This window comes from Mustela erminea, chromosome 7 (assembly GCF_009829155.1).
Source record: "Mustela erminea isolate mMusErm1 chromosome 7, mMusErm1.Pri, whole genome shotgun sequence".
Lineage (NCBI taxonomy): Eukaryota > Metazoa > Chordata > Mammalia > Carnivora > Mustelidae > Mustela > Mustela erminea.
Window position 1 is genome coordinate 5,161,818 of NC_045620.1, and position 12,663 is coordinate 5,174,480.

A 12,663-nucleotide genomic window follows, 5' to 3' on the forward strand; every position below is an offset into this window, starting at 1 on the left:
AGAGTTACCGTTTTGCAAGACAGTGAGAGATCTGGAGACTTCTTGCAAAACAATGTTATGTACTCAACACTCCTGGACTGCACACAGAAATGGCTAAAAGAGCCCATTTTCTTTTTAAGTGTGTATGTTACTACAATTAAATTTGTCTCATTTAGAAAGAAACATGATCGAAAACATAAGCCTGGTTTGTATCTGAACACCACCAAAAACTTCCATGGTACCTTCTAGGTCATTCGCAGTGTTTTGCACGCAGCACGCCCGGATGAGATAGATATTACTCAGGGCTGAGTGCGCACGCTTGGCTTTGACTGGGTTATGTGCCCAGACTCCCACCAGACAGACACCCGGACCGGAGGAGAAGCTCCCATGGTCCTAAGGGCACCACGAGTGCACGGATCTCCGCGGCGGGAGCAGGGACAGTCGTCCCCACAAGAGGGCAGGCATTTCTTTCTTTTCCAGCATCGGGACAGACTCTTCCGCTATTGGAGACTGGTGAGGACGCGGAGGTGGAACAAAGCCTTGGCGGTTAGTTTGATGGATTTTGTCCACACAGAACGATAAGCCCAAAGCAGGTCTGACTTCCAGGAGAGCGTGAGGATTTCGTGCCCTCGAGGTGGCTGAGAAGGGGCCTTTACAAAAGTCGCGCGGGAGGCCACCTTGCTGGGCTCTGCGTTTCTGGAACGCCCTACAACGGTTTTGCGATCCAGCAGGAAACCGTTCTGGAATGCCCACCTCTTGCACAATTTAACGTCTCTGTTTGGGGGGAAGGGTGTGTGGATTACGACAGTGTTTGACAACAGCGTTGCTGTACGAAGGCCTGACGGATGCCGCGCACTGTCCAACTGAGAGGTTTGGTCAGCCACTGAGAGGTTTGGGGAGCCGGGAGCAGTTCATACTCCAAAGTGCCCACCCTTTGAAAATGGCAAGAAGCTCTTCTTTTCCAGATGTTGTTTTCTTTTTTTTTTTTTTTTTTTTTTAAGATTTTATTTATTCATTTGACACAGAGAGATCACAAGTAGGCAGAGAGGCAGGCAGAGAGAGAGAGAGGAGGAAGCAGGCTCCCCGCGGAGCAGAGAACCCGATGCGGGACTCGATCCCAGGACCCTGAGATCATGACCTGAGCCGAAGGCAGCGGCTTAACCCACTGAGCCACCCAGGCGCCCAAGATGTTGTTTTCTTTTAGAAGTGTTAATGCTTTTTGGTAACCGTCAAGAAGCTTACCGACCAGCCGTGTGGATGCGTTCGGTAGGACAACCCAGCGTCAACGGGCAGCACTGTCAGACACGTCCGGTCAGAGCCTCAAAGAATCGACTGTCTCCCCTGACCCCGTCTCCTTGTGACAGCTGATTTTTAATCGAGTGTATCTGACAAAATACGGACTTGAAGCGGCAGCCTAGTTCACGATGCTATTCTAGCAGCTTTTGTGTCATTTCCAAGGCGCGGCTGTGATGAGAGCCTTGCTTCCATGCATCCTTGTATTAGAGCGTGCACAGTGGGATTTCCAAAGACACACACGCGGATTCCTCGGTGCATTTGCAGAGAGAGTCCCACGTGGGGCACCACCGTGCTCGCAGGGACCAAAAACTGGTAAAACAAAACAAAATAAGCCCTCTTAACTGAGCCACCGTGGCTGGAAGCCGGCCACAGGAGACCATGCAGGATGACTGCCAATAGCCCTTTCCGTGCAATACTCCCCAGAGGAGCAAGCCAATGAGCTGCAACAGCTTGGAGCTGTCACTTCCTGCTAATGAAATATGACAGTTTGTATATGAGTCCAAAGGTCGCTGATTAAAAGACTCACCCTGATAGTTACTATAATCACATCCTAAGGCCTCAGCTATCGGAATCGGTCCAATGATAACAGAAAAGATGTTGCTAGACAATGCATTACTTTAAGGCAATCAGCCATCAGTCGCTATATTGGTAGGAAATGCTGTGTTTTCCCGAGGCAGGCCTGTTCCTTAATGGCCACCTGGAAACGAAACTGGAAACACGCACTTGCTCGTGGGGAGAAGTTCAGCTAGTAATTCGGAGCCTGAGAACTTCTTTTCCCCCCAAAATGAGTGTAAGGTGCTTGCAGCATTGAAATTATATGGGAATACTGGCAAAATACTTGTAAAAGGGATTCTAGGATTTTTCCCTTCGATAAAAACAGCTATGGTCTCAGTTAAACGATTTGTCGTAAGCGGAGGAAAAAGAAGTTGCCTTACAGCGGCTTGCCCAGCTTTGGGGCTGGTACAGAGGGTTTTAAATAAGGCTGCCGCCGGGAGTTCAAAAATTGATTTTAAAGGAAATCCAGGAATGAACAGCCTTGTTCTGTCCCAGCCCTGGAGCATCATTAAACCGGCCCGGAGTTCGGAAGCCAGCTCCTTTAAAACTAGTACTTGAAAGTAGGACACTTTGGGAGCAGGTGGAGAAAACTAGACTTCCCGGATGCACGTGTCCCACCAGGCAGTGAGACCCCTGGAGCACGGACCCCCAGGACGAACCTTGGAGAGACCACAGGGTCAGCACACCCCCCGCACCCCCCATGACGTCCCCTAGAACGGGGCCACGGTGGCTGACCTTGATTTTTGTTGACTTCATCAGCCTGGAATTTAGAACATAATCCTGAGGATGTGGACTTATGATCCCATATGAATGATCCCGGTGCTGACGTTGGGATGTCCAGTGCCTCAGAAGAGCCCACTCTAAATGCAGGTTAATGTTTAAGAAACTGAGAAGAGCCCTGTTGTTCCCCAGCCGCCCGGTCCAGCAGCCGGGAGAGTTTGCCGGAGGAGCTGGGAGAAGGGAGTCTGCAGGGAGGGCAAGGAGTGGCAGGGGCCGCTGTCCCCGCCTGCAGCAGGAGCCAGAGGGTGGCCCTCCCACCGGGTCTTCCAGGGACTGCTCCCGCGGCCACCTGCACCGAGCGCCAGCGTCCTGCTCAGAGCAGCGTTGCCTGGCATTCGGATAGGTGCTTGTCACTATACCGGTCACCTGGTCACTCCATCTGCCTTGGCGAGCAGGTCTCCTCCGGAGTCGTGGCTCTGCGTGTGTCTGGCCACACAACACACATGAGCTTCTTCTGATCCCATCAGCCTTGGGGGAGTTTCCAGTTCCCCCAAGGCCCTCCACAACTGTGGTTCAGAAACCTCTGGGTGTTGGGATGATCTAGGGAGCTTGGGGAAAATACGGACTCCTGGACCACACCCCTGCAGGCCCGCAGAATTAGATAGACTCTTGGGGGATGGGAGGGGGGCCGAGGGCAGCTGCTCTCCAGGCTGCTCCCTTCCCTGTTCTCACGAATGTTGGAAAAACGGATGCTTTCAGTAGCCAGGCCCTAAGCATCTCATTCTAGGGGGTTCTACCCAGAGAGAGCGACTCAGCATCTCTCTGGTGACCTGTCAACTGGTTTTTGTTCCAGAAGGAATGGAAGAAGGCAGAGCTCTGGGAGGGACCCGAGACCCGTGTTGTGGAATTTGCTGGGCCTCCTCTGTGCGTTAGCACTGAGATCACACACTCAAGTGACCGGGGAGCGAATGTGACAGCTGTTTGACAGTGACAGAGCGTAACTTGTGGGAAAGTGAGGGAAATGGCCAGATGATCGGGGCTCTGCCTGCGGCGCGGGAGGGACCCTCCCCAGCTGACCGGACATGGATCACACACAGCGCGCCCAAGATGGACTGACCGATGCAAAATGCACTTGTCTGACCCGGCAAACTGTTCTGTCCTGTGTTGAGGCGAAGTTCCACTTTGAGTCACCCAGACCCATTCCAGAAAGAGAGGAGCTGGGTCTTCTTAAAAATTATCACAGGCACTTTGAGGGGTGCCAGCGGGCTCAGTCGGTAAAGCGTCTGCCTTGGGCTCAGGTCATCATCTCGGGGTCCTAGGAGCAAGCCCTGCATTGGGCTCTCTGCTCAGCGGGGAATCTCCTTGTCCCTCGCCCTCTGCCCCTCCCTGTCCCCTCCCTGCTGGCGCTCTCCGCTCTCTCTCCTACTCTCTCCTTCAAATACATCAATAACATCTTTTTTAAAAATTATTCCTGCCTTTCATTTGACAGGTAGGAGGATCTCAGCATGGAGCGCTGGATGTGTCCAGATAGGTAATGTGCTCATACTTTTCTGTTTTAAAAAAATTTCCATGAGAAAACAAAAATTAGTCATGGGAAGGTGAGGCCTTCAAATGATGGTCAGCTGCAAATTAATTAACTAATCAGATTTTTTTATCTAAGTCAAATGGTTACCAAAAAACTTCTTAGTGCCATTTTACAAGAAACGTTTTTTTTCTTTTTCTTTTTCTTACCTTTTTTTGGAAAAAAAAATTTTTTTTAATTATTTTTCTATTTCTTTCAAAAGAAATTTTTTTCAAAAAAATGACAGCATAATTCCCCCCTTTGTATGCAATTCTATGAGTTTTGACAAATGCATGGTCGTGTAACCATCAGGGTCAAGACTCAGAGCATGTGGCCACTCCGTCTGGCTTGGAGCCAGCCATCCCTTATTCCCCGCCCTGGCAACTACTGATCTTCTTATGTCCCCCTTGTCACTACCAGTGTGTCGCAGAGAAGGAATGTTTGGGTCTCACTTCTCTTATTCCACAGAACGCCTCCAAGACTTAACCCCGCTCTCATCTGGATCACTAGCTCCTTCCTTTCCATTTCTGGGTCAGATTCCTTAGAGCAAAATTCTACAGTTGGCTTATCCTTGCATAACTCAAGGACGTGCGAGTTGTCCCTAGTTGGGACGATTATGGATGGAGCCATCGTCAACACTGGTGCACCAACACGCATTTTCATTTCTCTCGAGGTGAAAATCCGGAGTCTCCAGGCAGCTGTATGTCTAATTTCATAAGAAACTGCCGACCTGTTTCCCGAAGTGGATGCACCATTCCACCTGCTGCAGATGAGGCTTCCAGTTTCTCCACGGCCTCACCATCACTTGGTTTTGTCAGGGTGTGCTCTGTTTTGTTTTTAGCCATCCTCGTTGGTATGCCGTGGTATCTCATGGTGGTTTTAATTTGCATTTCACTAACAACTTACGATTTTGAAAATCCTCCCATGGACTTCTTTGTCATCTGCATATCTTCTTTGGTAAAATGGTCAGATCTTTAAGCTCCTTTTTAAAATTGGGTTGTTGGAGGGTTATTTATGGACTTTGGACACAAGTTCTTTATCAGACATATGTTTTGCACATATTTTCTCACGGTCCATGTCTTGCCTTTTCCTTCTCTTAATGGTGTTGTCAAAAGAGCAGATTTTTTACAAGTTTTCATGAAGTCAAATTTATCCAATCTTTGATGAATTCTCCTGTTAGTGGCACAGATAATCTCTGTATAACTCAAGGTCATAAGATATTTTCCATAGGTCTATTTCTAGAAGTCTTATAATTTTATGCTTTGCCATCAAGTCTGTGATCCATTTGGAGTCAAGTTTACAAGGTGTGGACCAAGGATCCTTTTTTCACTGAGGATGACCAATTGTTCCAGTGCGTCTTGCTGGAAAAAACTATCCTTTGTCCATTGAATTCCCCTGGCAGCTGTGTCAAAAGCAGATTGGTCACACATGTGGGGATCTATTTTTGGACTCTGTTCTTTGCCACCGATCCAGCCTTCTTTCATCAGTTCCAGGCTGCCTTGATTACTATAACTTTAGAGTAAGCAGCAAAACAGAAAATGTGAGTCCTAACAACACTCTTCTTCTTTTCCTAAATTGTCTTGGTTATCCAGCAACTTTTGCCTCTCCCTATAAACTGACCAATACACTTGTTGATTTGTGCAAGAAAATGTTGCTGAGACTGTGCGGCGCTATACATTTACAGATCCTTTTAGAAAGAGTTCAGCATTTAACAATGTAGTTTTTCAATCCATGAACATAGTATATCTCTCCATTTAGTTAGGTCTTTGGTTTCTTTCATCATTGTTTGTAGTTTTCAGCATGTAGATCTTGAACAGATGTTGGATATATATCGATTTTTTTCATGGTTTTTTGGTTTGGTTTGTTTTTTGGTACTATTGTAAATTGTACTGTTTCTGAAATTTTGATTTCTTATTGTTCATTGCCAGTACAGAAACATGCAGTTGAGTTTTGTATATTGACCTTGTATCCTGTAATCTTGCTAAACTCACTTATGGTAAGTTCTACTAGTTTGTTTGCATATTCCTCTATGTTTTGTGTGTAGATAATCATGCCATCTGCAAATAGAGACAATTCTATTTCTCCCTCTCCAATCTGTCTCTGTTTTTATTTTCCTGCCATATTACACTGTCTACGACCTCTAGTATGACACTGAATAGAAGTGCTGAGAACAGACATCTTTGCCTTGCTCCCAATTTAGGGGAAGAACATTGAACTTTTTGCCATTAAGCATTATGTTAGCTATAAGTTTTTTGTAAATGCTCTTTATTGGGTTGAGGCCACTTCTTTCCATTACCAGTTTGCTGATAATTCATCATGAATGAATGTTGCATTTTGTTAAATGCTTTTTCTGCATCAATTAAGATGATTATATGCTTTGTCTATATCTGCTGATATGACGGGTTACATTGGCTGATTTTCTAATGTTGAACCAGCCTTGCATTTCAGGATAAACCTCACTTGGTCATGATGTATTCTTTTTTATATTTTGCCAGAGTTGATTTGATAATATTTTATTGAGCAGTTTTTTCATTTATGTTCACAAGCAATATTAGTCTACAGTTTTGTTGCAGTATCTTTGGTATTAGGGTAACGCTAGCCTGTTTTCTAGAAGAGTTTGTGTAGAATTCAGATTATTTCCTCCCTGACTGGTAGTATTTACTAGTGAAGGCACCTGACCTGGACTTTTCTTTATTAGAAAGTTGTAACTGTGAATTTCATTTCTTTGATAACTATGGGATTATTCCATATTCTTTCTTTCCTTTCTTTATTCCTACCCATCCCCCCACCCACCTCCCCTCTGGCAACCACCAGTTTGTTCTCTGTAATTATTGAAGAGTCTGGTGTTTTGGTTTGTCTCTTTTTTGCTTTATTCATTTTTTTCCCCCTAAATTCCACAGACGAGTAAAATCACATGATATTTATCTTTCTCTGTCTGGCTTATTTTGCTTAGCCTTACACTCCCTAGATCCATCCATACCGTCACAAATGGCAAGAAGTCATTCTTTTTTATGGCTGCATATTCTTGCCTGAGAGGCTTGGGTAGTTGACGTCTTTCAGGCATCTGCCCATTTCATCTCAGCTGTCAAATTCTAGGGAATAAAGTTGCTTGTGATATTCCTTTATTATCTTTGTCGTGTCTGGAGAGCCTACAGCAATTCCTTCCTTCCTTCCTAACGCTGCTAATTCTGTCTTCTCCCTTTCTGCCGCAGACCATTCCGGCTGGAGGCTTATCCATTTTGTTCATCTTTCCAAAGAACTAGCTTTTCGTTTCATTAATTTCCTCTCTAGTTTTCCTGATGTTAAGTCCATTGATTTCAGTTCTTATCTTTATCCCTTCACGCCTTCTGATGAACTTGGTCACTTTTTCTAGTTTCTTAAAGTAGAAGCTTGGGTAATTCATTTGAAACCATTTTTTATTTTCTAATGTAAGCACTCAATGTTATAAAATTCCCTCTCAGTACTGCTCTATTTGCATTTTATAAATCTCGATATGTTGTGTTTTATTTTTAGTCAGTTCAAAATATTTTCTACTTTCCCTTGAGATTCCCACTTGGGTCCTTGGGTTACTTAGAAGTATGTTTAAATTTCATTTCCCAGATACCTTCCTGTTAGTGATTTCCAGATTTATTACATTATGATCAGAGAACACTTCATCTACTGTCATTTCTCTTCAGTCTGTTAGGATTTGTTTTATTGTCCAGAAAGGTCTACCTTGGTGTACGTTCAGTGTGCACTTGAGAAAAATGTGTGTCCTGCTGTTGGGTGGAATGTTCTAAAATGCCAGTTAGGTCAAGCTGATAGTGCTGTCCGGGTCTTTTGTATCCCTACTGGTTTTCTGTCTTTTTGTTCTCTCAGTAGCTTACAGTGGAGAGTGCTGAGGTCTTCAACTAGAATCATGGCTTTGTCTGTTTGTCCTTTTGGTTTCAGCTGCGTGTATTTTAAAAAGCCACGCCCCCCTCAACTTGGGACTCCGTGTTATCAAACGCTGTGCCCCTGCACTTGCTGAGATCATCTTGCAGAGTTGCAAGCTGCCAAGAAATGAATGCTCAAAACAGAGGCCTTGAACATTAGGGCCACTGGGAGGAGCCGCCTCACCTTCCTTGCGGGCCCCCAGCGCATTTTGGCCCAGCCTCCCGCAGGGCCTTTGAGTCAGCAGGGGTCAGAGAGCACTGCTCAAAAAAGAACTAACTCCTGGTGAGGCTCAGGATCAGCCGCTGAGCCCACATCTTCACCCCACCCCAGGCGACCTCAAAGCCCCTGACTTCTTGGATGCTCATTTCCTCAAGTCAATCAACACGCGTAAAGGGAGCGTCTCACGTAGATGCTGGGAAAACTAAATGAGATAAAGGGTGGTTCTTGTCCTGAAGATGCTTGCTCACTTGCCTTCCCATTCCTTGGGGTTCCTGAAGAACAGACGGGTCCCTGCAGGTGTTATCCAGCCCCCTCTCTGCTGGTAAGTGTTTAGCAACGGCTTTGGGTGGGAGAACCCTGCTGGTGGGTTTCCCAGATCCTGTAGTGTAAGGACTCTGTCAGCGGCAGATTCCAAGCTGCCGGCGGGCTCCCTGGGTGTGGAGTTGGGAAGAGTCACCCAGGCACACACCAGTGGGGCATTTCCACTGTAGAGAGACAACAGAAGTAAATCGCCCCAAGGACACAGATAATAGTCAAGTGTGGTGAATTAAGCCGGGGAGTGATTCGTTCTGGGTATTTACTACCTTTGGTTTTAATATAATTCATTTACTTATAAACTTAGGTCATTTAATTTTGATATTGGCCATGGTTAACCACCGGCATGCAACACTCCTGACCGTTCAGCGATCAGACCTTTGCTCCCAGAGACCAGTCCCGACTCGGACAAGCGTCAGACAAGCTCCGCCAGCGCGGAATGAATGGGTTCGTGGGACAGGAGGTTCCCCAGTAACTCTTCAGCAAAGGGTTTTGGGTTTCAGGATTCCAGCAATGTTAACAGTCACTTCCCTGCTAGAGGCCAGCCCCCGCCCTGGAGAGCCAGGGACATGCCGAGCTCTGATTGGCCAGCCGTGGCCACGCCCCTCCCCGGGCTGGGGGTGGGGTTAGCACCCGGGACCCGAGCCTGCAGCAGGAGCCCCCGGGAACCTCGGGGTGATTAGGGTGGAGGAGGGCGGCAGGGCAGGGGTGGTTGTCAGAAACAGTGAGGGTCTGCTACTCGCGGTCTTGGAAGCCCTTGTTCAAGGAAATTCCTTAGAAACGTTCAGTTTGAGGCATTTCAGTCTCGGGATGTTGTTAGACCTTTGGTGCTCAAGGTTTTCAAATTTCAGAAGGAACACAGACTTGTTTTAACAAAGGAAACGGTAAATATAAACCGCTGATAAGAGCCCACAGGGTTTCTCATGTCCCCAGCCTCCAGCGCCACCTCCTCCCGACCTCCCCACCCCGCAATCCCGCTGTTAGCAGTTTGGGCAGGGGGCGCCCCCCGCCCCCCACACCCCTCTCCTGGCTCTGCAGCCCAGACACGCTCGCACGTGGGGGGATTGTTGTGCTTTTGCGGAAGTTGCCCCAGACCACACCCGTGATGCAGCTTGCTTTCTCTCCCCGCCAGACAAATCTCGGGCTTCCCGACCAGTCCGCAGAGAGAGCGAGCCCAGCAAACGCCGGCTCTAGCCAGACTGGCATCTGGAGGCCTTTTCATTCATTGCTCCTACCGAGGGCGGAGAAGTGCAAAGACCTCTGGAGATTTCTAAATTTGGTCAGAGTGTAGGAGGCTGCGCAGGGTGCCTGTGTGCTAAAAATACCAGCCCGGTCTGGAGTAGAGGCTGCCCTGGGTGGCAGGGCACCCAGGACTCAGGACAGCTCGGTTTCATCTCCTCCTAGGACCCTTAGCACGTCCACAGGAAGTGGTGCCCCAGGCCACAAGGAGCTGGTCTCCAGGCGACCATTACAAAAGTTGCCCCACCCTGAGTTCCTTTCCCCTGGGGTCTGGTTACCCTATCCTTCAATAGGACTGCGGACCTTGGACCAGACCTGGGTACCACTTCCCTGACATTTACTCCTTTTCAACTCGCTTTTAAGAATCAAATACACTGGGGCACCTGGGTGGCTCAGTGGGTTAAAGCCTCAGCCTTAGGCTCAGATCATGATCCCAGGGTCCTGGGATCAAGCCTGGCATCGGCATCGGGCTCCCTGCTGAGCAAGGAGCCTGCTTCCCACCCCCCATCCCTGCCTCTCTGCCTATTTGTGATCTTTGCCTGTCAGATAAATAAATAAGATCTTTAAAAGGAAAAAAAAAGAATCAAATACATTTATTTTTAAATAAAACCTCACAACACGGCAGTAAATGGAAAACCAACATCACCGGTCAGAAATAGTAATTATATGTAGACAGCAATATGTAGCATGATAATAAATAACGCTATTGACATTTTTGAGCATTTATTCTGAACCAGGAGGGGCTCCCGACTCCACAGTATTAACTCACTGAATGAGTTGCCGTAACGTGACTCCCTCCCTCTGTTGTCCCTTTTGGTGCAGGGGCAGGTGCCGGAGAGAAGAGGCTCAGAGCAGCGGTCTTGAAAAGAGACGAGTCCTCTCCTAAACCAAAGGCCGGGACGACCTCCAGCACCCAGGGCCCCCAGCCACGCCGGACTCTGATTCTGACTTGCTTTCCGCATTCGCTTCCTCTGCTCACCTACTCAACAAGCGTTGCTCAGCCCCCACAGTGTGCCCGGGCCTGGGTTGGGGGGGAGTGGGGGGACTCTGTCCATGCCCCGGAGAGCCCTCCTGCTCGAGGAGAAGGATGCATGTGGACAGGCCTATGGTGGGCGTCTCCGAGCTACAGAGGTGGGAGGGAGAGGGCGTCCTCCAGCCTAGACTCGAGGGCAGGGGGGTGATGCTGGGCAAAGTTTCTCAACCTTTAAGGGGGATAGGAGGTAGGTGAGTGGAGTCAGGGACGGGGACAGGGCAACAGGGCAATTCAGGTGCATTAAAGAGGTGGATCGAAGTAGCTTTCATATCTTCACTGACACCCCTATTGTTAACAGGCTAAGAGGACTGGACCTCAGTTTCTTTGTCTGTCAAACTGGAATAATAGAGCCAGCCTCCTAGAGTAACATCCACGAGGAGGAACATGTCATGCACCCTATAAAGCATTCTGGCATTTCCTGCTACGGAGTAAATGCTCAAAATGTCCTTACTAATAATGACAATGATTATTGCTTCTAGCAAGTAATAGTGTTTTCCATATACGTAGCGTCATGGTAAAGATTTTTTTTTTTTAACGTGCTGGATTTTTCAAAGTGAGTTAAGAAGTAGCATGCTGGGCGCCTGGGTGGCTCAGTGGGTTAAGCCGCTGCCTTCGGCTCAGGTCATGATCTCAGGGTCCTGGGATCGAGTCCCACATCGGGCTCTCTGCTCAGCAGGGAGCCTGCTTCCTCCTCTCTCTCTCTCTGCTGCCTCTCAGTGTACTTGTAATTTCTCTCTGTCAAATAAATAAATAAAATCTTTAAAAAAAAAAAAAAAAAAAAGAAGTAGCATGCTCCCAGCAAGTTTAAGTTAATATCCATATCCCCGGGACGCCTGGGTGGCTCAGTGGGTTAAGCCGCTGCCTTCAGCTCAGGTCATGATCTCGGGGTCCCCGGATCGAGTCCCGCATCGGGCTCTCTGCTCAGCAGGGAGCCTGCTTCCTCCTCTCTCTCTCTCTGCCTCTCTGCCTACTTGTGATCTCTGTCTGTCAAATAAATAAATAAAATCTTTAAAAAAAAATATCGATATCCCCGTGTTTGTTCTCATGTGCACACACCTTGGAATTTTACAAATACATATCAAAATTCCCCTGCGATGTCCACAGGTCCCTTTTCTCTCCCTGAGACTTTATTTAGAAAGACGTGGAAATCCAAGGCTATTCTTTTAAACTAATAGAAAGTCATTTCCTTGATGGGGAATTGAAATTCCTTACCAAATGGTAAAAGGAACCTAATAATAAGCAATATTTGTAAGTAGTACAACTCCCAGCGTGGGGCTTTCTAAGTCTAATCTAGGTGGGCACAACGTTCATCTTTTACAACCGATGTTTCCCTTTGCAACGTGCCATGGCTTCGCAAGGACATCCATCAGAGTCACCGAGCCCCAGCCTGGACGCAGTGGCTTTTCCCCCTTCTCTCCCCACATCCAGATGTGCTCAGCATGGCATCGAGGAGGAAGATGGTGCTTTATGGGAAATTAAAAATCTGGAATTACTGTTTCATCAGGTGACAGAAGAAAGAGCGCAGGCTGAGTAAGACCAGCCGGGTCTCGGATTCCGGCCACCTCCTCCCACTTGTAAGGGACGCCAGGCTTGTTCCGTCTCTGTAAGACAGGCCACCCCTTGGATTCTTGATTGCGCTTGGCACAGACCCTGGTACCTAGGAAGTGTTAAGTGAGTATCTCCTATTATCATTACTGTCCATATAGACTGAGGGTAAGGCCGCCCTTTCTGCAAGGGACTTGGAGGACCCCATGGGATAGCCCTAGACAGCATCTGCCCTTTAGAAACAGCCTTAGAAATTTGGCCAGAGTGGTGCCTAGATGCCTCCGGT